The sequence below is a fragment of the Camelus dromedarius genome, chromosome X (genome assembly GCF_036321535.1).
Source record: "Camelus dromedarius isolate mCamDro1 chromosome X, mCamDro1.pat, whole genome shotgun sequence".
Lineage (NCBI taxonomy): Eukaryota > Metazoa > Chordata > Mammalia > Artiodactyla > Camelidae > Camelus > Camelus dromedarius.
Window position 1 is genome coordinate 127,914 of NC_087472.1, and position 22,356 is coordinate 150,269.

Consider the following 22,356-nt stretch of genomic DNA (forward strand, 5'->3'; position numbering starts at 1 on the left):
AGCGTTCCTCCAATGGCCGCGAGAGGCGGGGCGGGGGCCTGCTGCGTTCCCAGCCCACGCACTTCCCAGGAGCCGCACTGCATTCCGGGAGTGGTAGTTCCAACTGGCGAATCGTCGAATCTGTCTCCGGTTCCAACAACAGCTCTTGTCATAAACATCAAGCGCTATTCCTTCGAGAAAACGAGAGGATGCAGGGCTACAAAGAGTCCATCAGCATTGAGTCAGCGGGATAAATGAAGAGCCAAGTTTGCACCGCCATCTCCCGGCTTAGTCTCAGCAGGTAACGGCGCCTGTTACTTCACAGACGAGATAAAATCCATCTGACAGGAACTCCCTCTACTTTCGCCACGAAATTTTTTAACCTCCTTGGCTCCCCCAGCAATCATTTATCCCATTCTTTTGCAGTAATAATAATAACTACTCTCCTTTGATCTAAGCTCCCCCATCCCTTTTACATCCCTATTCCTTCTTACCAACTCAGAGTCTAACTCCACTAATAAACTCGTCTGTCTCATGACTCATCAACGGCTCCCTCCTTACTGGCTCTTTGTTATCAGCATTTAAACAGTGTCAAAGTTTCTTTCATCTGAAACATTCCAAAGTCGCCTTTCTCAACCCCACACCCTGCAAACCCTTCACCACACACTTAACCTCTCCTTTCCATCAAAATTCTCAACCGTGTTGCTAACGTAAATAGACACTTTTCAACCATTACCATACTTCAACTCTGTGGGACTTTACATTAATTATTCCCTCCTTGAAACCCTGTCTTAGTTTGGACTGCTTTAACAAAATACTACAGACTGAATGGCTTAAACAGAAATTTATTTCTCACAGTTCTGGAGGCTAGGAAGTTTCTGACCAGGATGCCATAGTATGGTGGGTTGTGGTAAGGACCTGCTTCCTGGCTTGCAGACTGCTGCCTTCTTGCTGTGTCCTCACATGCTGGAGAGATATTATCTTTCTCACAGCCCTTATAAGGATAGTAATTCCATTCATGGGGGCTCCAACCTCATGACCTAATTACCTCTCAAAGGCCTACCTCCAAATAAGATCACATTGAGGATCAGGGCTCTAATTTATAAATTGTGGGTGGGCGGGAACACAAACATTCACTTCATAGCATCCTCTGTTCTCTTAGTTCTTTCTAAGATGATGCACTTTCCCACTTCTGTGGCAGCTCTTCATTTTCCTTTGAAATACTCATGTTCCAAAGGGCTCTGCCTTATATTATCCTTTTTTAAAAAAAAAAAAAAAAAACCTCTTCACACTTTTCTTGGGTGATCTTAACCAATCCTATTGCTTTGGTTATCATCTGTATGCTGATGATTCCCACATATAGAAGTCCAGGCGAGACTCCTGTAACCTAGGCTGAAATATCTAATGACAGCTGGGCATCTCTTTCAGGCACTTAAAACAATGTATTTTCACTCTTCCCTCTCCCATAACTTGCTCTACCTTCTTCCCTAATCCCATCTCAGTGAATGGCACAACTATGCAATCATTTGCTTACACCAAAAAGCTGGGTATCATTTTGAATGCTTTCATTCCCTCATAGCTTACATCCAAACAATCAGCAAGCCATGTTAATTCTATCCCCTATAAATCTCACTTGTCAAGCTTCAGTTTTCTCACCTTTAAAATGAAGATGATAATAGCACTTGCTTTCAAAGCTTGTTGCAATGATAAATGAGCAATAGTGCCAGGCAGAGAGTAAGCATGCAAGAACAATAAGTATTTATTGAACAAGCACTGTATTTGTCATCAGTTCTCCTTCATTAGGTCTTGCATAATGATAGCTTGCATTTAATTTGGTTTACATTTAGGGATAAAGAAAAGGAAAATAAGAAATAATGAGATATATACACTGGAAATTATATACACTTCATTCCTCAATATTTTTCTAAGCATGACAAAAATATAGCACTGGTCATGAGGTACCATACAAACTGTCCCACTCTAATATGTGCAGCATATACTGTACCTTATCTATTATTATTGGCTCTGGGTGGGCTATAGACTGACCCAGGTACATTCAGATAACCATGACTGAAATGATCTGGGCACTAGAAATCAGAAGTAAAATATATCTGTACCTATAGTATCTTCTTCACCATCTCCCTCCCACTCACTCCTAATCACTTGAGATTGTTCTGTCTAAAACAAAATCTGATCATTTCCAAATTCTACTTAAAATTTTCATTGGCTCCCCGTTATGTAGAAGATAAAGCCTAAGATTCTCAATGGAGAACTCAAGGCCCTCCATGATCTGACCTCTCTCTCCTTCTCCTGCTTCATATTCTCCTTCTCTCACCAACATACCCTGTGTTCAAGCTTGCTCCTGTATGGTGTCATTCACTCATTCATCCATCTACCCATTCCTTGAACAAGTATGTACTAAGTGCCTACTATAAGCCAGGCCTATTCTGGATTCTGGAGTCATAGCAGTGGACAAGACAGACAATGTCCTTGCTTACCTGGAGTTAACAATTCAATGCCATGCTCTTTCATGCCTTAATGCCTTTGCACATGATGCCCCTCTTGTCTAAATCTTATTTATTCTTTAAGACATACCTCAAATATCTTTTCATTTTCTAGCAAAGTATATGCTTCTATTTTTAGCTTTTTCACCCTCTGCAATGGTTTACTTTACATATTAATTTAATTTTATTCAACACCTATTCTTTGAGAGACAACATAGTATCTTAGAAAGAGAAGTTTTGGAGCCAGATAGTCTTGAATTAATAGCTAAATGTTGCCTCGATTTAGGGATTTTAGAGCTCTAGCAAAACCCTTCTTCTTACTCCATATTCTCTCCTAAAGTAATCTCATCTGTGCTTCAAAATTTGTATCTCTAACACAAGCCTTTATACTGGGAAATAAGGGAAGGTTTTCTTTGAGGAGGCAGCATTTAAACTGAAACCTAAATTTCAAGGAGGAATCAGCCACAAGAAGATAAGAGGGAACAGAAATAAAGCAGAATGACTGGAGGATAGTGGAAGTGAGGGGAGAGTAGTAGGAGAGGAGCTCACACAGGCCTTCTTTCTGCTCTTCAGATATGTCAAGCTCCTTCCCACTTTATGGTCTTTGCACCAGTTCTCTCTGCTTGGAGTTCTTTTCCCTCTTATCTTCTTGTGGCCAGAGGGCCTTGCAAGGCTGTGTAAGCCAGAAGGAGTTTAGATTTTATTTTAAGTGTAATGGGAAATAGGTTCAAGCAGAGGAGTGATATGATCTGATGTACAGGTTAAAAACGGGATTGGATCTTGATGTGTTATTTTGTAGTTCACAAACAAATCTAGTGACTGTTGCTTTGGCATCAAAATCATTTACATTAGTGTAATTTATTACTGACCACCAGTGCCATTTATGCTTCTTTTCTCCTGGATATTTGGTCTTGGTTAAATTTTCTTTCTGTTCGTCTGTGCTCAAAACAGACCTAGCTTTATGGCTGAATAGTATTCCATTGTATAAATATACCACTTCTTTATCCAGTCATCCATTGATGGACATTTAGGCTATCTCCATGTCTTGGCTATTGTACATAGTGCTTCTATGAACATTGGGGTGCAGGTGTCATCCTGAAGTAGGGTTCCTTCTGGATATATGCCCAGGAGTGGGATTCCTGGGTCATATGGTAAGTCTATTCCTAGTCTTTTGAGGAATCTCCACACTGTTTTCCACAATGGCTGCAACAACATAACGCCATTTGCAGCAACATGGATGTCCCTGGAGAATGTCATTCTAAGTGAAGTAAGCCAGAAAGAGAAAGAAAAATATCATATGAGATCACTCATATGTGGAATCTAAAAAAAATGAACATAAATACAAAACAGAAACAGACTCATAGACATAGAATACAAAGTTGTGGTTTCCAAGGGGGTGGGGGGTGGGAAGGGACAGACTGGGAGTTCGAAATTTGTAGATACTGACAGGTATATATAGAATAGATAAACAAGTTTATACTGTATAGCACAGGGAAATATATACAAGATCTTGTGTTAGCTCATGGTAAAAAAAGAATGTGACAATGAATATATGTATGTTCATGTATGACTGAAAAATTGTGCTCTACACTGGAATTTGACACAACATTGTAAAAATAAATAAATAAACTTAGTCATTCTTTTCCGGGAAATTAAGACTTAGAGATCCTGGATGGTGTCTCCTGGTCTGCAAGTGGGAGGTCCTGTAAACAGGGTTCTGAAGCTACTGCTGTGGGGCAGCCATCTTGTACCACACACCTGTAGAGCCTAAGGGGCTTGTCTGCAGAGAGAGACAGAGACAGAGACAGAGACAGATACAGAGAGACTGAGACAGGGAAGTAGATGTGCTGAGCAAAGCAAAGGTAGCCTGGGAGAGGGAGAGAGCAGCTATCTGAGAGCTTTCTCGTTCCTGGTTCCGTCTTTTGTGAACCTGATGGCACATCCTGTCCTTGGAATACATGGAGTGACCCTGCATTTTATGATAAACCCTCTTATTCATTTTATATTAACTTTGCTTGTGTTTCTCTTACTTGTACCCCAAAGAACTTTCTTTTTTTTTAAATGGAGGTACTAGGAATTGAACCCATGATCTTGTGCATGCTAAGCATATGCTGTACCACTGAGATATATTCAGCACCCCCTAAAAGCATGAGGGTGAGGTTTTTTTCTAGTTTTGTTTTTTAGGTTATTTTGGAGAGGTAGGTAATTAGGTTTATTTATTTATTTTTTAATGGAGGACTGGGGATTGAATCCACAATCTTGAGCATACGTTGTACCACTGAGCTATCCTCCACCCCATCCCCAAAGAACTTTGACTAAGAAATAAAGGGCACTTACTAACCAAAACAAACAAACAAACAAATAAACAAACAAATAAACAAAACAGACCTAGCTGGAGAATGCCTGTTCCCCTTTGAAATTTACAATCAATAGAGGGAGCTAACACATTATCAGTATCTGCAAAATCATTGACATTTGACTATGGGACAGTTTGTTTCTTTTTGCAGCTCATTCCAGTTAGTGTCATCACGTATCCTGCTTTGTTCATCTGAGACATCAATGGTTCCAACACCAGCTTTGGCAAAGAAGTTGTAGATTACTTCTGAGGTGTCTATCTCACATAGCAATGAAATTTCTCACCATATCAAGGATGTGCTGTTTCTTTACATCTGCAGTAGAACAGTCCTTCTCATAATGTACTAGGTGGGCATTCCCAGCATCCAACTTTTGATGTTTTATTATTTCTCATTCTAATGACTACAGGTAGTCATGGTGCTGGTGGGGAAAAAAAAAGACTACAGACTTGTTTTCTTGTTGTTGTTTGTTTTTGTTTCTTTCAGGTTTTAGAACTTTTTATTTGCATATTAAAATTATGCATTCCAATAATTAAAATCATTTGAACAAAATGGCATTCTGATTAAACTGCATTTTACAGCCTGCAAGACACTTTGGACCAGCTTGCATTTCACTCTAGATTTCACTGTCAGCCCACCCAGCTTCCTCCTTCACCAACATGCAAGTTCTTTTCCTTCTCTGCCTGCTAGACAGGCAGATGGGAGAGGCAGGCACAGCCTTCATTGTCAGTAATTCACCATTTTTGATGTGAAAGGGGGCAGCACAGTCATTTCAACTTGATCCAACCTCTTTGCATCTTACAAAGTTAAACAGCTAAAAGAAGTAAAATAAGAAGGCAATGCTTTTGGAATGTACAATGCATATTGGCGGCGCATGCCTCATTACGACTCGCCTGCTTGCTTCTCCTGTTCAGTCATTTTTTGGAAGGCAGTGGATTTTTCTCTTGCGTTTTTGTCTTCTTCAATTTCGACTTATCGAATTTCTCAATCTCAGCCATATGGGGTTTGTCAGACATGGGTACAGAGGAGGCAGAGCTAGGCGAGAGTGAACTGGGTCCGGTCTATGCAGTGGCTGCTGCCAAGTCCAGACTTGTTTTAATTTAAATCTCTGGTGTCCATATGCAGCTATCAGTAATAGAATGTTCACATCCTGGTAAACCATTTTACTCTCTAATTGCAGGAGCCATTTCCCAGATGTTGGTACGTTTTTGTTAACTTTATATATACACAGGAAAGTTGTATATAAAAGGGAAGTTTTCAAATTTCTATATTGCTTTTAATTTCTTGCTCCTCTTAGCACACTAACATAAGAAAGCTGGTGACCTATCTCTCTTTATATATTTATTTTTCTCCAGGACAGCATTCTTCTGTTAGTGTTCCTCTGGTTTGGTTGCAGATTATAGAGGTGCATTAGATATGCCCCTAAGGACCCATCTATTCAGATTTGGCTTCTCATTTTCAAGACAGTCATTAGGAAAGTTATTGTAGATGCTTCACTTTTTTAAGTTAAGTAATATGATATTGTGATAATGCTGAAAGCACTGTTGCCAGTCATAAAGGCTTGACATCAACTCCCATCTGAAGAGCAATTTCATTTGCCTTTACTAAAAACCAATGCACATCCAGATATAGAAATATCTGACCTAGTCTGGCAAAGTTATTCAAGCATTTTATTTACTATGTTGACATATTTTGCTTCTCTCATTCTGCTATCTATTTTATTCCCCTTAGTTCCTTGACTTACCTTTTTTTAGTTTTAATAAAACATACAGAATATTCATAAGGAAATTCAAGATTTTGTGACCACTTTACTTTTTAGCTTTTCTTTTTTAATCCACTAACTTCTAGTTCTGGAGAAATTAGGAGCTCACTATATTTTCTCTTTAATAGCATGACAAACACTGCATGGAGTTTAACAGAAAACACCTGCTTTACAGAACATGGACATTCTCAAAAGGGCAAGACCAGAGGCAAGCCTGAGGCTTGGTTCTGGAAATGGAAGTGCAGCACTCACAAAGCAACTAATTTTCTTAAGTTTCAAACTACAAGAAGGGCAAATTCAAATGATCTTTATAACCAAGTCAAAAATAAAGTAAACTAGTGACTTTGAGGTAGATACTGCTGCTATCAGATTGCAAGTAATTTGGTTTAAGCCATAAAAATGATGAAACAGAAGGGAAGAAAACACTTATTTGAAATGATCCTTCTTTAAAATTCTGATGAAAAATTAAGAACACTTCCAGTTCAAAGTTCTAAGCATAAAATTCATGTGTTAGCTTGCTTCTAATTTGATGCAGAGAATCCACCTTCTAATGCAATAGCAAACCATACAACTGGTATCCCTATGGAAGAGCCCTGTAACTTGACATTTGGTTTTTTTCATTTTGGCTTATTTCCATTGTTAAGGATTTTAACTCTTTAAGCCTTCAGCATTTAACAAATTATTTGTTGGTGTAAGGGGCTGGAATTTTATCTCCACACATAAACTGACCTTTGTCATCGATCACTTTTATAATGAGAGAACATCTAGGACCCATAGCCATATCTTCCCTATTCTCCAACTCTTCCTTGTTGGGGATGAAGATGTCCATATAAGGTATCCCCACATGCACAGGGGTAGAAATTTTACATCTCTAAGGCATGATAATATTTGCAAGTCCACGATTTCCATCTTGGAACAGATGAAGTATGTGCTTACCTTTGAGTTTTTGCATCAGCTTCTTTATTCAGCCATGAATGCTTAACCTCCAGATCGGTGCACATTTCTTATCATTCAGGTCCCAGCTTATATGGCCCTTCCTTAGATGTACTCTCCCTGACTACACATTTTCACTGTTTTATTTTCACTACACATTTTCCTGTTTTATTTTCTTTACAAAATTTATGATAATCAAAGTAATTTTATTGTTTATTTCCTTAAAGTCTGCCTGTTAAATTTTATTCAATTACAGAAACTGTAAGTCCTATATGGGCAGAAATCTTATTGCTCTTGTCCACCATTCTGTCTTCTCAAGGAGGCTCAGAGTTACAGTTTGTTGAAAGAATGCATACTAATGAGAAGGGCTAACATTTCTCTGACATCAAAAAGTATTCTAAGATAAATATATATTGCTGCATTTAATTATCAGTGTAATGGTATGAAGAAATTATTATTATTATCAACATTTTCCAGATAAGGAAACCACGGCTCCAAGATGCACTGGAACTGAGAGGGCCAAGGTTTGACTCCTGAAGTCTTGGCTTCCTGACCCAGCCTCTCTTTCATAAATTTCAGAAGCTCCTTGAGAGGAAATACAAGGAGAGGTGGGCAATCAGCATTGGTTGACTAAATCCAATAGTCCCAGATTGATATACAACCTTTTGCTTCCATATGTCTCCTTCATTTCTGTTCCTGCTTCCTGGGCAGTGTCTCCTTGAAAGGGGATGGTTACAATGCAGAAGCCACAGGGATGGGGAAGGGAGAAGAAAGCTCACATTTCACAGCAAAATGGTTGGAAGATAGTGCATAAATGCTACTGAAGGGCACAGTATTTCTGAGTACACATCCCAGGGACATTGGCAGAAATGGCCCAAGGGGCACAGACCTTGAAGCAGGGCCAGGGACAATGTCGGGGGAAAGGAACCAGGCAAGACCAGTGTCACATCACTGCTTGTGGCAGCTGTTCTGTGAAGGGTTTGCTGGAGGCACGGGATGGGGTATCCCTCCTGTAGCTCTCTTCCCTCCAGCGAGGAGTGGACTCGAGGACTGCTACCCTTTGATACTGAACATGGCCCCTGAATGTGAGCTCTTGACTTGGATTTGGGAAAGTAGTGGGAAACAGACCAAACCTGTGACCTTCTTCAAGGGGCAAGGGGACATTAACAGTCATAGAGACCAGGTTAGCTTTAGTTTTCTTTGGTCACTTAATTGCTTCTCAGAAACACAGAGTGAACAGAGTTTCATCTCCCTCCCTATCCAGCTTGGGATTTACCTGGAGCACTTCTCTGACAGGGTGGGGATGGGCATAGGGACCACTGGTGGAGTCCACTCTACTAAAACACTAAGACTCAAAGGGGTTGCTCTAAATCATCCTGGGGTTAGAGACTGTGGAACTGGGACTAAAACTCGGGGCAGCTGCCACCTGCACCCTTGCTTTCCTCAACGCATCTCAAGGGCTTTTTATTTTCCTTCCCACTACAACTTTCAATTTTATTTCAAACCTGTGGCCGCGGTAGTTCCCTGTAAGGAAAATTTTAAAAAGACTTCAGATAGCTTGCATGTAAAGGTAATGGCTTTCATGCTGTGTTTTAAGAGTATTTGAAAGCTGTGAGTCCATATGTAACACAATAGAAATCAAAGGGATACATGTTTTAAATTTGTCTATCTTATTTCCTTCTGGAAAGTAATTGCAGAGTGTTTTGGCAGCTCCATGAAAAATGGCTGGAATTCATTCACATATCCTGCTACAGCTCTTATTTCAATACAATTCACGTGACTTCACCTTTATGATGCTCACCTGTAAAATTATGGGGTTGTATTATCTGGCCTTTAAGAAAAATTTTTATAATCTACTTGTGTTAGAATCTGGCAAAAAGTTCGCTTTAAGTAATGGCTTTTATCTTTCAATATTTGCTGCTTTCTATTGTTTAGTACTTGATACTGAGGCATAATGCTGTTATAATCACTTTTTCTTGGTCGGCAGGTGCTGGTAGTTGATACAGATAGAAATTGCATCACATTTTATTGCTCAAGGAGGACCCTAAGAAACTCATTATATGATTATGAAGAAGTGAGTGTAAATGTCCATTCACCAAGACATTTGGTGGTTTCTTCCTAGAACTACTGGAATAAAACATTGATTCCTTAACACCAGTGTATGGATGGGCTACATTAGAATCACCTGGGGAATTATCTGTTAACATAGATTCCTGGTCAACAAAGTCACATTTTTTTTTTGAGAGTGTAAGATGGGGATCTGTATTTGTAGCAAGAGACTCAGGTAATAAGCTTAGAAAATACTGGAAAAGCAGAGACTGGAAATCTCTTTAATTCCCCAATTCCAAAATAGGATCAGATTTAATCCTAAACTGGGATCAGGTTTATCAATTTGCAGTATTGCCTACCAAGAGTTAACACAGTCAGAACATTGTTTAGTAGATATAATCAAAATCTCTCATTCTGTCGTTTCAAGTCCATTTATTGCATATAGCAACTGGTACCCTGTAATTCTGGGCTTAATTACTATAGGATACACTGCTACCAAGGCCTAATTTCAGTTGCCAATTTGTAAAACCAATGCAAACGAAATATGTCACTAGACAGAGACTACAAACCTCATTGTTTTCCAACATTATTCAAAGCCTACTTTTGTTTGATGTCATAAAAGTTTTTTAGTTATACTATTTATGCATGATCAGTGATAGAAAAATCATTAAATGCAAAGAGGTAATAAGGAAAATACAAAACTCAACCTTAATCCTACCATTAGGGTATATATCTGACAAGATTACATATACATGTATAGATGTCTGTGTGTGTGTAAAAATTAATTTTTTCTGAGCACGTATAATTTATGAGGTTGTATAGGAAAGCAAAATTCATTATACCATGGAAAAGGTCACCAATTAATCTGTCACTTATAAAATTAATCCTCCTCAGAAATCTAAAACCACTAGCATCTATACCCTCTATCATATCATTGGTCCTTTGTTGACTATTGAATGTTAACAATGGAAACATTGCAAATTAATTGCAAGGTAAAATAAATCTTGCAAAAGATACAGGATTCATAAACTTGAAAGTGGTGTTGGATAATTGCTTCAACACACTAAAGCCACTGACACATGAATTATATCAATTAACAATTGAAGTGAAGAAAATCTACATGGATGATGAGTGATAGATATTTTGATACCAAATTAATGAGAGGTCTTTAGAAGAAACAATGAATTGTTTAAATGTTTTGACAAAAATGACCCTTTTATGCTAGGAGAATCACAAATGAGGTGAAGGATACTGTATCTTGCAATGCTTTTATTGGAGAAATGCCCCAAATCCACCAAACAATTCTTATTTAATTTTTGGTCCATTCTAAAAATTAGTGCATAGCTGCAATCAAAACCTAAATTCTTTTAAATATGACATTAAACAAGCTTATTTAAATAATTTTTGGTTTTACTTTTCTGGGTGAAGTCCCAAACCTTTTATCCATCATTTGTGATGAAATTCTGTTCCCCTTTTAGGTTGATTCCATTCAGGTAGCATATTAAGTATCAGTAGTCCTTGGATAATGAGGACTTTCTGTGTGTGTGCATGGTATTGTTTGTTATTTTTGTTGTTTTTTAGTTGAGATATAATTGACATATAACATTATACTAGCTTCTGGTAGCACATAATGGTTTGATATTTGTATACATTGTGAAATAAATGATCACCATAATAAGTCTAGTTAACATCCATCACCACACATAGTTACACTTTTTTTTCTTGTGATGAGAACTTTTATGATCTACTCTCTTAGGAACTTCCAATTATACAGTGCATTATTATTAACTATGGCCACCATGCTCTACATTATATCTCCAGGACTTATTTATTTTATAACTGGAAGTTTATATCTTTTGACCACCTTCACCTGTTTTGCCCACTCCCCACCCCTGTCTCTGGCAAACCCGAGTCTGTTCCTTGTATCTGTTAGTTCAGGTATTTTTCTATTTTCAGATTCCACATGTAAGTGAGATCATACAGTATTTGTCTTTCTCTGTCTGACTTATTTCATTTAGCATAATGCCCTCAAGATCCATCCATGCTGTTGCAAATGGAAAGGCTGTCTTCCCTTTCACGGATGAATCCGATTCCATTATGTGTGTGACATTTTCTTTTCCAGTCATCCATTGATGGAAACTTAAGTTGCTTCCATGTCTTGGCTATTGTAAATAATGCTTCAGTGAACATGAGGGTGCATATTCTTGGCTCCCTTGTCAAAAATTTGTTGACTGTATATACTTGGGTTTATTTCTGGGCTCTTGGTTTTGTTCCATTGGTCTGTGTGTCTGTTTCTATGCCAGTACCATACTGGTATTTTTAAATTTTTTTAAACATTTTTTATTGATTTATAATCATTTTACAATGTTGTATCAAATTCCAGTGTAGAGCACAATTTTTCACTTATACATGAACATATATATATTCATTGTCATATTTTTTTCTCCATAAGCTACCATAAGATCTTGTATATATGTTCCTGTGCTATACAGTATAATCTTGTTTATCTATTCTACAATTTTGAAATCCAAGTCTATCCCTTCCCACCCTCCGCCCCCTTGGCAACCACAAATTTGTATTCTATGTCTATGAGTCTGTTTCTGTTTTGTATTTATGTTTTTTTTTTTAAAGATTCCACCTATGAGTGATCTCATGTGGTATGTTTCTTTCTCTTTCTGGCTTACTTCACTTAGAATAACATTCTCCAGGGGCATCCATGTTGCTGCAAATGGCGTTATGTTGTTGGCTTTTATGGCTGAGTAGTATTCCACTGTATAAATATACCACCACTTCTTTATCCAGTCATCTGTTGATGGACATTTAGGCTGTTTCCGTGTCTTGGCTATTGTAAATAGTGCTGCTATGAACATTGGGGTGCAGGTGTCATCCTGAAGTAGGATTCCTTCTGGATACAAGCCCAGGAGTGGGATTCCTGGGTCGTACGGTAAGTCTATTCCTAGTCTTTTGAGGAATCTCCATACTGTTTTCCACAGTGGCTGCACCAAACTGCATTCCCACCAGCAGTGTAGGAGGGTTCCCTTTTCTCCACAGCCTCTCCAGCCTTTGTCATTTGTGGACTTTCGAATGATGGCCATTCTGACTGGTGTGAGGTGATACCTCATGGTAGTTTTGATTTGCATTTCTCTGATAATTAGTGATATGGAGCATTTTCTCATGTGCCTATTGATCACTTGTATGTCTTCCCTGGAGAATTGCTTGTTTAGATCTTCTGCCCATTTTTGGATTGGGTTGTTTGTTTTTTGCTTAGTAAGTCGTATGAGCTGCTTATATATTCTGCAGATCAGGCCTTTGTCGGTTTCGTTTGCAAAAACTTTCTCCCATTCCGTAGGTTGTCGTTTTGTTTTACTTATGGTTTCCTTTGCTGTGCAGAAGCTTGTAAGTTTCACTAGGTCCCATTTGTTTATTCTTGCTTTTATTTCTATTGCTTGGGTAGACTGTTCTAGGAGAACATTTTTGAGACGTATGTCAGATACTGTTTTGCCTATGTTTTCTTCAAGGAGGTTTATTGAATCTTGTCTTATGTTTAAGTCTTTGATCCATTTTGAGTTTATTTTTGTGTCTGGTGTAAGGGAGTGTTCTAGCTTCATTGATTTACATGCTGCTGTCCAGTTTTCCCAACACCATTGGCTGAAGAAATCATTATGGACTAACTCCCCAAATGAATGTGTGTAGTTATGTCTGCATGTGTCATAGGCCAACCGCATTACTGAGATTTCTCTTAATTAACGTCCATCTAGAATTAAAGGATAAGTGATCCAAATGTGCTAATTTGAAGGTTACATATTAATTGTTAAAAGTAATTCTTACAAGTAAACAATAATAAGATAAAATGTTTAGCATTTAGCCCAATAAAAGATTTTTTATCAGGAAAAGGATGGGGGGAAAAGGGCAAATATTAAGAAAAGGAAATGGTGTGACTACATTAATTTCAGTTAAAATAGACTTTTACACAAAAATACTGGATATGGAAAGGATCATCAACAAATAGTAAATTTTTAACACAAATTTAAAATATATTTACAGCCTCAAAAATGTGAAGCAACATTTGATAGGATTACAGGGAAAAGTTGACAAATCTACCACATAGAGGAAAATTTCAACACTTTTCTCTCAATTAATGTTAGGTCAAAAAGACAAAAATAATTCTGGAGAATATATAAGATATCAACATCACAGTTAAGAAGTTTGACCTTAACTTAACCAACAGTGACCCAAGGAAACACAAAATTTTGGATAGTCCTAGAATCATGAAATATATTAAAGCAGTATTTTAAAATATTCCTCCAAAGACAATACCTGGTCCCAGATTGTTTTACATGCAAGTTTGACTAAATTTCAAGAAGATCATACTAATTTTAATCAAACTCTCCCAAGCAATAGAAAAAGGGATACTTCTTAACTTAATCTTTGAAGACAGCATAATACCAAGATCAAAGATATTATGTAAAAGACATAATGTAAACACATATGTGACACATCCATTTCATTTATGAAAATGCATGTTAAATCCTACATGAAATATTAATAATTGAATTCAGTGGTTGGTTTTATGTTAGAGATGCAAGAGTGTTTTAATCTTAGAAAAATGTATAAAAGTAATTCACCATATTAACAGATTTTTTGAAAGAGTAAATAAATTCAACAAACCTCTGGCCGAACTCACAAAGAAGAAAAAAGAGAGAGCACAAATAAGCAAAATAAGAAAGGAAAATGGAGAAATTACAACAAATAAGATAGAAATACAGAATAGCATACGAGAATATTATGAAAAACTATATGGAACCAAAATGGATAACCTAGAGGAGATGGGCAAGTTTCTGGAAACATACTGTCCACCAAGACTGAATCAAGAAGAAACTGACCACTTGAACAAACCAATCACTAGAAATGAAATTGAAATAGCAAAAAAAAAAAAAAAAACCTCCCTACAAATAAAAGTCCAGGACCAGATGGCTTCACCGGGGAATTCTACCAAACATACAAAGAAGAACTCATACCAGTCCTTCTCAAACTCTTCCAGATGATTGAAAAGGAGGGAATACTCCCAAACTGATTCTATGAAGCCACCATCACCCTGATAACAAAACCAGGCAAAGACACCACCAAAAAATACAATTACAGGCCAATATCACTGATCAACATAGATGCCAAAATCCTCACCAAAATATTAGCAAATAGAATCCAACAACACATAAAAAAGATTATACATCATGACCAAGTGGGGTTCATCCCAGGGACACAAGGGTGGTTCAACATATGCAAATCAATCAATGTAATACATCACATCAACAAGAGAAAGGACAAAACCCACATGATCATCTCAATAGATGCAGAAAAAGCATCTGATAAAATACAATGCCCATTTATGATAAGAACTCTCACCAAAGTGGGTATAGAGGGAACATATCTCAAAATAATAAAAGCTATATATGACAAACCTACAGCCAGCATAGTACTCAACGGTGAAAAACTCAAAAGCTTCCCACTAAAATCTGGGACAAGACAAGGCTGCCCACTATCACCATTCCTATTCAACCTAGTCTTGGAAGTCCTAGCCACAGCAATCAGGCAAGAGAAAGAAGTAAAAAGGATCCAAATAGGAAAAAATGAGGTAAAAGTGTCATTATATGCCGACATGTTACTATATATAGAAAACCCTAAAAGGTCCACACAAAAACTACAAGAGCAGATTGAAAAATTCAGCAAGGTAGCAGCTTACAAGATTAGCATTCAAAAATCAGTTTCATTTCTTTACACTAACGATGAATCAACAGAAAAAGAAAGTAAAATGTTAGTCCATAATGATTTCTTCAGCCAATGGTGTTGGGAAAACTGGACAGCAGCATGTAAATCAATGAAGCTAGAACACTCCCTTACACCAGACACAAAAATAAACTCAAAATGGATCAAAGACTTAAACATAAGACAAGATACAACAAACCTCCTTGAAGAAAACACAGGCAAAACAGTATCTGACATACATCTCAAAAATGTTCTCTTAGAACAGTCTACCCAAGCAATAGAAATAAAAGCAAGAATAAGCAAATGGGACCTAATGAAACTTACAAGCTTCTGCACAGCAAAGGAAACCATAAGTAAAATAAAACGACAACCTACGGAATGGGAGAAAGTTTTTGCAAATGAAACCGACAAAGGCCTGATCTGCAGAATATATAAGCAGCTCATATGACTTACTAAGCAAAAAACAAACAACCCAATCCAAAAATGGGCAGAAGACCTAAACAAGCAATTCTCCAGGGAAGACATACAAATGATCAATAGGCATATGAAAAAATGCTCCATATCACTAATTATCAGAGAAATGCAAATCAAAACTACCATGAGGTATCACCTCACACCAGTCAGAATGGCCATCATTCGAAAGTCCACAAATGACAAAGGCTGGAGAGGCTGTGGAGAAAAGGGAACCCTCCTACACTGCTGGTGGGAATGCAGTTTGGTGCAGCCACTGTGGAAAACAATATGGAGGTTCCTCAAAAGACTAGGAATAGACTTACCGTATGACCCGGGAATCCCACTCCTGGGCATATATCCAGAAGGAACCCTACTTCAGGATGACACCTGCACCCCAATGTTCATAGCAGCACTATTTACAATAGCCAAGACACGGAAACAGCCTAAATGTCCATCAACAGATGACTGGATAAAGAAGAAGTGGTGTATTTATACAATGGAATACTACTCAGCCATAAAAGCCAACAACATAATGCCGTTTGCAGCAACATGGATGTTCCTGGAAAATGTCATTCTAAGAGAAGTAAGCCAGAAACAGAAAGAAACATACCACATGAGATCACTCATAGGTGGAATCTTTAAAAAAAAAAAACATAAATACAAAACAGAAACAGACTCATAGACATAGAATACAAATTTGTGGTTGCCAAGGGGGCGGAGGGTGGGAAGGGATAGACTTGGATTTCAAAATTGTAGAATAGATAAACAAGATTATACTGTATAGCACAGGGACATATATACAGGATCTTATGGTAGCCCACGGAGAAAAAAATATGACAATGAATATATATATGTTCATGTATAAGTGAAAAATTGTGCTCTACACTGGAATTTGATACAACATTGTAAAATGATTATAAATCAATAAAAAATGTTAAAAAGAAAAGGAAAAAACTACATGATAATAGAAATTTATTATAGAAAAAGATTTTGATAAACAGTTCATTATATAATTACTATATAATTTTATTATATTGGGAAGCATTACAGTCTATTTTGCAGTAGATAGAAACAAGTAAGAATTTAGTCCTGATATGTGCAGCAGCCATCCTGTGACTCTACAGGGAGCCAGCCTTAGGATGAATCTGATGCCATGGATGGCAGAATTTAAGGGAGAGATTTGAATAGGAGACATGTTGTATTATCAGCAAATATATGATATTTAACACAATAAAATTGGTTGATGGAGGGGAGTAATTATAGATAGACAAGAGATCCAAGGATGGATCCCCAATGCTTGGAAGTTTTTCAGTCTTATGGGAATCAGCTGAGACTTACCTTAAAGGGACAGAGGAACAAAATAACTGTGAATTCAGTGACCCCAATAAAAGAGCAAATTCTGAGCTCTCTAGGAATCAGAACTTTATTACCAAAAGGTCTAGAAGGGTCTAAATAAATAGGCTCCAGTATGCTGGTGTGGCGTCCCTTGGAGTTCTCCTATTTCTTAGAGTAGGCCAAGATTTTCATGGATTGAGGAAAGTATCTGTCACTTGTCTTCAGAGGGGAAAATGGTGTAGGTCTGAAGATGGGGTTAACCTAGGTCATGTCATTTTAAGGTTTAATTTTTAGTATTGCCTACATAGAGTTAGGGATTGAATAATACATAGGTATAAGAAAACTATCATTGAGTACAGCCAGAGGGATTGATTAAAAGTACATCAAGGAAAAAAAAACTGAACTGGAAGTTTCTATCATATGTTTCCAAAATTAACTGCCCTAAGGTTATCTTATGTAAAGTAGTAGCCAGAGGACAAAAATAAATTAGAACATTTCCACAGGGAAACATAGGGACCCTGATATATGTTTATTTTTAATTAGACACCACAAGGGTTAATTATACGAGGTCATTAGAAGAACAACTGCTCCAGATTATCTCTCTGATATGTGCAAAAATGGTGAGTTGCAATATCAGATGTACTTTCCCAGCAACAAAAATACTAAGCCCTACACTTAAAGTAGAACACCACTGAACTAGAATTGGTCCAGAGGATAAAGAGAGTGATAAGAAGTCAAATAAGTGCAGGAATTTTTAGCTTGAAAATGAAATGATTCTAAGGTGGCAGGATCAATATCTACAAACATTCAAAAAATTTGCCATGTAAAGGATGAAAGAGAATCCACTAGTGTAGTGGGGAAAGGAGCCAGTTCTTGAAGTTGCAGAGCTGCTGATTTAGGGTCAACATAAGGTACAGTTCTAGCAGCTCAATTGAACAATCTGCTTCATGAAATAATGAGTCCTCTGTTAAAAACAACACTTAAGAAGAGATAGAATGATTCTCATTTGGGATACTGGTGAGAGTATTTAGCATTGAGTGGCTGCTGGATGAAAGAAACTTTAAGATCTAATTTAAGATTACTTTATGAAAATAATACTTTTATCTTATTGGATTCAACACTACAAGTTATCAATGGATTTGGTATTCCTTTGAAGATTTGCATGAACTTCATTTTTCTTTTTTCTTTCTTTTTTCACAGGTCTTTGACAAAACCACTGAATAGTACTACACTATGGCTTTTCAATAAGACAGGAATCTATGAATGAAGATACTTTGGGCACAATTGCACATGATAGGTATACAAAATATTTAATGAATGAATCTGCTGTGAATATCCTAACAATAATTTTCAGCCTACATTTTATCATTTTAATCACAAGAATAGTATCTAGATACTCTTAATATATGAAAACAGAAGCTTATTATTGGAAATACAAACAACAATTTTAAAAAACAGCTGAGATTTATTCATCACTTACTATGTGCTAGGCAGTTTTTTTAAGCCTCTTGCATATATTATTTTAACACAACCTTTTGAAATAAGTAATATTGTTATCTCCATTTTAAAAATGAGGAAACAGAAGCATAGAGAATTTATGCATCTTGCTCAAACAGAGCCAGGATTCAAGTCTAGGAAGCCCCACTTCAAAGCCCCTGTTCCTAACCACTTCACTATGTAGTTTAGTATGACTTGATTCCAGATAGTTACATAAATGTTACTCTACTCTTTTAAATTATATAAAAGATAATTTTGTAAGTAACATATAAACATCTTTTCATTATAAAATTAAAACATTACTTTTAAAGCTAAAAGTTCTCTTGACCAGCCCCCAAACCCAGTATCCTACCCAAATGTAGCCAATGTTGGTTGTTATATAATATTTGAAACATTTAAAACTTTTTAATACATATATACAAATATATGCATACACACATGTGCATGCACACACATAGTTCTTTTCCAAAGGTATCAACAGAGAAGTGGAAATACTCTTCTACTTGCTTTTTTTAAAAAAATTCAACAATATATCTTGGAGATCTTTTAATTACCCGGAGATATTCTTCATTCTTTTAAAATATTGCATAATATTCCACAGTATGGAAATATTTTAAATTTAGCCATCCCCTTGATGGTGGAAATTTGGGTTGTTTCAAATTTTTTGCTATTACAAGTAAGGTTGTGGGAGTACCCTTGCATGTCTGCTTATGTTCTTGTGCAAATGTTACTTTAGGGTTGATACAGAGAAGTGATATTGTTTGGTCATTGAGGATGTCTATTTTAATTTTACTACATACTGCTAACTTGACATCCAAAGTGGCTAAACAAACTGACACTCCCTACAGAAGTGGTAGGAACTTTAGAGAACAGAATAGCTCCTACTTCATCTAGAAAGTACTAAAGACATGTAGATACACAGAGAGAGTGTAAACTATAGGATCTGGTGACACTCAAATTTACATCTCCAGTGTGACCTCTCAGTTGAGCCCCTGACTCTTATATCTAATTATCTGCTTGATATCTCCATTTCTATATATAATAAGCATTTCAAATCTAATGTATCAAAAAACAGAACTCCTGATGTGGCACTGCCATTTTCCTAATCAAAATCTATTTCTCTCTCTGGCTTCATATCTCACTAACTATACCACCAGGCACCTAGTTGCTCAAGCCAAAAACCTAGGTTGTTAGCCAATCTTGTTTCATCCATACCACTCCCCCACACACACTGCCCTCAATTTTGAAACAAGACCAAGATGTATCATTTCATTTATAAATATTTCAGTGTGTATCTCTAAAAGATAAGGACACATTTTTAAATATAATCACAATACCACACTCACCAGTTCCTCTGACCTTTATTTCCTGTAGTTAAGTATAGAGGTTTATCAGATTTAGATTCAAATTTTAGCAAGAATAAATTGTAAGTAGTGTTGTTTTTACTTCTTATTGCATCACATCAGGAGACACATAATGTCTGGTTGTTTCTCTTTTTTGTGATGTTAACACTGATTAGTTTGTTCATGTGTTGTCAGCCTGATCTATCCATTATAATCTTACCCAACCACTTTTCACCTAGTAATTTTTGTAGTGTTTGATGATCTTTACTTAGAACTGTCATCTCATTATAGGTTTCCAAATGGTGATATCCTATCATTCTTGCATTTATAACCTGGGATTCTTCTATAAAGAAGACCTTTTCTAAAAGAACTATTTGGTTATCCTGAAGGACTTTCATCAAGAAAGGCAGAAAAAAATGTTTGGTTCTTTACACTTATTTACCTGTTATTATAGTTATTGCCTGAAATAATGCTATGTAACAAACAACTCCAACATCTCAGTGGCTTAAACAAGTATTTACTTTTTATAAAAGAATCTGCTAGTCATTTGTGGTTCTGCTGGGCTCTGCTGGGCTTGGCTAGGCTTGACTCCGGACTAAGGGTTGGATTCAGGTCTGCACCATGTATCTTATTATCGTGAGACCACACCAGAGGTTATCCAGGGCAAGTTCTCCTCATGGCAGACGGTAAAAGTGCAAGAATAAGCCAACACACAAACATACTTAAAGCCTCTGCTTGCATCATGTCAGTTCACATTCCAATAGCCAAAGTTATACAGTTAAGCTAAATATACCAAGTGTTGTCATCTTAGTCAAACTAGAAAATACATTTCGCAGAATCACTTTATTTGAATGGTTCTGTGTTAAAGGAACCTATGTGAGATTTCAAAAGTGAGAGTGAAGCAATGGATATAATTATTGGAGTGGCTTCATGAGCAGATACAGTTGTGTTTGTCTATTGTTATATAACAAATCATCCCAAGATTTAGTGGCTGAAAAACTTTATTATTTGCTCTCATGTTTCTGTGGATTGACTGGATTTAGCTGAATGCCTCTTACTTGGGATCTGACAGCTTCAGATAGATGGTATCTGGGCTAGATTTATCTAAAAAATCAACTGGATTGGACATCCAAAATGGTTCATGCACTTGGTTGACTCCTGGCTGAGAGTTCAGGTGGGGCTATGGACTAGAGCACTTACATACGACCTCATCATGTGGCTCGGTCTTCTACAGCATGGAAGCTGGATTCCATGAGGGTATCTACCAATAGTGAGTGTTCCAAGAGGCAGGAACAGAGTGTTTATGCCAGGTAAGTGCTGTGCTTAGAACTGGCATAGTTTCACTTACACCATGCTCTGTTAGTCAAAGTAGTCACAGGTGGGACCCAGCTTCAGTGGAGTAAGAAATAGACTGCACCTCTTAATGGGGAAGTGGCAAGGACATATTACCGAAGAGCATGTAAAATGGAAGGCATTGTTGCAGCCATCTTTGAAAAATACAAATCTGCTGCAGTTATGGTGATAGATGTGGAGGTACCTGATAGATTCCGGTTTGTCATTTCTTTCGTCTGCTCAGTATAACTTTTATTTGTGACTTTACCGTGATGATCAACTGCAGCCCAGATCTACCATCAGATTCTAGGTCCAAAAGAGGTTATAGCTTATACAAAGGCAAACATTCCCCATAGACCTCCACATGAGCTTTCACTTCACTGTTCTACTTTAGTGGCTGGATGTAATTGGATTCTCAGGTTACCCTGAAAATCTCCAACTTATCCATTTGCTCTAGTGCTTCAGAGGACTTAGTGATTCGCTGATCCCCAGTCTTACAACCACAAGTAACTGAATTCTCCAATAACCAGTAAGCTTGGAAGAGGACCCTGAGATCACAGCCCTGGCCAATACCTTGAATTCAGCCAGCTTGGTGAGACCTTGAACAGAGGATCCAACTAACTTGTACCTTGACTCCTGATTCACATAAGTTATGAGATAAAAAATTTGTGTTAAGTCACAAAGTTTGTGGTAATTTCTTACACAACAGAAAACTAACATTGCATCTTTAAAATATTGAGACTTCTAATACATGACCATGGTATATCTTTCCACTTATTTATATCTTCTGTTTATTTATTTCAAAAATATTTTTCACTTTTAGGTCTATAATCTTGAACATATTTTATTCAATTTATTCATCCATGTTTAATGCTTTTGTATGCTTCTGTAAATGGTATTTAAAATCTTTAATTTCTAAGTGTTCATTGCTTCATACAAAGAAATACAATTAATTTTTGTACATTGACATGTCTTGTGATCATACTACTTTAAATAGCTTTTTAAGTAGCTTCCTTAAGATGTTATACATAGATGATGAAGTCATTTATGAA

At 37.0% G+C, this 22,356-nt stretch overlaps 1 long non-coding RNA gene and 1 pseudogene across 2 annotated transcripts; one reads left to right on the top strand and one right to left on the bottom strand.

The window, feature by feature from the left end:
* Positions 1 to 92: 92 nt before the first annotated feature.
* Positions 93 to 22,121, top strand: LOC105089421 (uncharacterized). 2 transcript variants are annotated; one of them, XR_004134558.2, is made up of 4 exons: positions 93 to 280; positions 8,010 to 8,140; positions 18,333 to 18,429; positions 21,762 to 22,121. It is a non-coding gene; the product is annotated as an uncharacterized LOC105089421 (long non-coding RNA). The 2 variants fall into 2 exon arrangements; XR_010379335.1 differs by lacking the exon at positions 8,010 to 8,140.
* LOC135320217 (thymosin beta-4-like) lies at positions 5,392 to 5,862 on the bottom strand (annotated as a pseudogene).
* Positions 22,122 to 22,356: the final 235 nt, after the last annotated feature.